This window comes from Mandrillus leucophaeus, unplaced genomic scaffold (assembly GCF_000951045.1).
Source record: "Mandrillus leucophaeus isolate KB7577 unplaced genomic scaffold, Mleu.le_1.0 Scaffold40, whole genome shotgun sequence".
Taxonomy (NCBI): domain Eukaryota; kingdom Metazoa; phylum Chordata; class Mammalia; order Primates; family Cercopithecidae; genus Mandrillus; species Mandrillus leucophaeus.
Window position 1 is genome coordinate 5,814,558 of NW_012104254.1, and position 3,439 is coordinate 5,817,996.

Here is a 3,439-nt window from a genome sequence, read left to right on the forward strand (position 1 = left end):
CTTTAGCAAAGTTTGTAAAGGGTAATTAAAAAGTTTATAAGAGTCTCACCTCATGGTTAAACTGATTAAGATTAGATGAAATTGTTAAGTTCTCACTTACAAAATGGGTTAACATTAATAAATGTGCTCTCAAATGCAAGTTTCTAATCAGTTTGTAGATTTTGACATTGGAATAAAGGAAAAATGCTCAGGACTCATGAAGAGCTGAAATGTTCATGAATATCAAGCAAAACAATAGTTAAAAAAGGGCTTTTCAAAGTTTTTGCTCAAAATGTTGCTGATCCTTGTTTTGTTTTTCAGAGTCAGGGAAACTTATCTTAAGCTATTTACAGTTTTTGATAATTACATAAGGCATACTCCTGTAAGCAAGGGTGAAATTAGGGTTTGAACACGATTTTCATGTAATAGCAAAGGCTTATGAAAGGTTTTTGCCTTTTAAAATTTTTGAGCCATTATTTTGGCAAATAAATAACTTATAGTAATCTGGAATTCTATTTCATAACATCAAGTGTTTTAAATCTCTAACCTATTTAAGAGGCTTCTCAAAATCAGTTTTGGGAATTTTGTCAATTTTGAATTTCAGTTTCAAAATTGTCTTTCCTGACCCCTAGCTTTTAGATGCTACAGAGGCCCCCTGAACCATCCAGAAGAGAGGTAAACAGGGTTATCTAACATGTTTAGGTACGTGGGGTTGCCAAAATGATGTTTAATCTTCTTCAGGTTATATTTTAGTGAATATTAATATACATTCAAAAGTTGTAGAGGATTTCAAAAATTCTAATGTCTGAGTGTATACCATCAATCATAATTAAGGTTTTTATGTTAAGTTTTTATGTTAAGTTATTGTAAACCATAGAAATAACCAAATTTCTTTGTCAATTGTGTTCTTGACTGTAACTACCCTGGACATTTCATCATTCATAGATAATTGTTATCTTGTTTTAATCCTTTTCAAAGATTGGTTCATAATCAGCTATAGGACTTTGACAGGTGTTCTCAAATGCAAGTTTCTAATCAGTTTGTAGATTATGACACTGGAATAAAGGAAAAGTGCTCAGGACTCATGAAGAGCTGAAATGTTCATGAACATCAAGCAAAACAATAGTTAAAAAAGGGCTTTTTAAAGTTTTTGCTCAAAATGTTGCTGATCCTTGTTTTGTTTTTCAGAGTCAAGGAAACTTATCTTAAGCTATTTACAGTGTTTCATAATTACATAAAGCATACTCCTGTAAACAAAATTTGGAGCATGCTTGCTTCTTTCTGCCTGACTTCTCCAGAATTTGGAAACTGTGAGTATTCTTAACTTATGGCAATAAAGTTGTTTGCATCCGTGCAATAAGAATCCATTTTCTTTTACAACAGGACACAATTGCAGAAACTAGTTGTTTTACCAAGGCTTTGACTGGAAGGCTATGCTTCCCTTTAAGGAATGAAGCTTGACTTACAGAGCCAATAAAAGCCCCTTGGGGAAACTGGCCTCATACCTTGTCTATACAGCCTCTGTACAGGGTTCCTAACCTGTGGTGAGTAAAGAGTGTCACTTTCTAACAGGCCCAGGAACCCCATATTTTTGGGACCTTAAGAAGGGAAGAATTCACCCAACTCAGGTATTTGAGGGCACAAACCCATGGCTGGGCTTGGTGTTAAAAACTCCTATCTGAAATTCCACAAGTCCCATCAAAGCCAATTTAAAAAACCTGTGTAAAAATAATTATTCTTATTGCACTTTATGTAAATAATCAGACCAAGTCTAAAACTAAAGTTTCTATCATGATTTGTTTTTAACAAAAATTAGGACTGGAAAGAGAAAAATTATGTTTCAAAACTTCTTATAAGTTTGTCATTAAATTCTAATTTCATTAGTTGGTTTAACGTTCTTGCCTACATTTTAGACTAACTTGCTTATTCATGTAAACCAACCAGCATCTCAGAAGAAACAAAAAGGGATGGTTAATGTAAAAATCTGGATCAATATGGGCCAGGCGCAGTGGCTCATGTCTGTAATCCCAGCACTTTGGGAGGCCAAGGCGGGCAGATCACGAGGTCAGGAGATTGAGGCCATCCTGGCTAACACGGTGAAACCCTGTCTCTACTAAAAATACAAAAAATTAGCCAGCTGTGGTGGCAGGCGCCTGTAGTCCCAGCTATTCGGGAGGCTGAGGCAGGAGAATGGTGTGAACCCAGGAGGCAGAGCTTGCAATGAGCTGAGAGCGTGCCACTGCACTCCAGCCTGGGCGACAGAGCGAGACTCCATCTCAAAAAAAAAAAAAAAAATCTGGATCAATATTTTAGTTCTGGGTAATTATCCTGCAAATCCTGCAAGGTGATGGGAGTAAATAGGGTGTCCCTTACTCAGAGGTTTCTTTGTTTGGGAAAATAAAACTAACGAAGTTAACCAAAGCCAAGCCCCATGCACCTAAATCTTAGCAAGCATAACTATAGCCACTACTTATCTGGGCGTGTTGGCAGCTTTGGGATTTTTAAGCTGTTCTTCCTCGCCCACACCTTGTTTCATTTTAAAACATGTCCTCTAATAACCCAAATTGTTTCTTCTTACCTAAAGGCTATCAAGCTCCAAATGGTAATGCAAATGAAATCACATATGGACACGCCTTTCTTCCAAGGACTCTCAGACTAGCCCTAGGAGGAATCGTAGCTGCTGTTCCCCATACAAAATTGCTCTGCAGCAGGAAGTAGCCAGAAGGATTGTCACCCCATCTCCCTAACAGCACTTAGGGTCTCCACTCCTGAGGGGGAAATGAAAGAGTAGAAAGAAAGAAACCAATTAGGCAGGCAGTTAGATGGGGGTCCTCAGTTGAATTATTTCAAACAATAGAACAGCCTGCAAGCACAGATAAGGGAACTTGCATAGGAGGGTTTGCCTAAGATATGCCCACAGTCATACAGATAAGAAAGCCTACACAGGTGACTTGCCCGGACATGCCTGATATGGAAAATTCTGTCCCCTGACACATGCGCAGTGAGGGGAACAAAGCAATATGGAGTGACTCAAGCTAAGGACCTACATGCACACTAGGAGGACAGGGTGGAGCTAGCAGAAGTTTGTGCCTTATGCCAATGAGATGGCAAGCCCTCATCAGTTTCTTATAAAAGCCTTTGCATTCAACTGTTAAAATGGCTACCCTCTTATGCACCCCCTCTCCATGGCAGAGAGCTTTCTTTTTTCACTTATTAAACGTTCACTCCAACCTCATCCTTTGTGACCACGCTTCTTAAATTTCTTGGTTATGAGAGAAAAAACTCTGAGTGATACCTCACAACAAGAGACTACTACGTTGTGGTGCATTGGTAAAACTGTAAAACTTGTCTTGAACTACTGCACTCAAGTGATCTACCTGCCTTGGCCTTCTAATGTGCTAGGATTACAGGTGTGAACCACCATGTTTGGCCTGAAATTAGTTTTTTCTTTTTTTTTTTT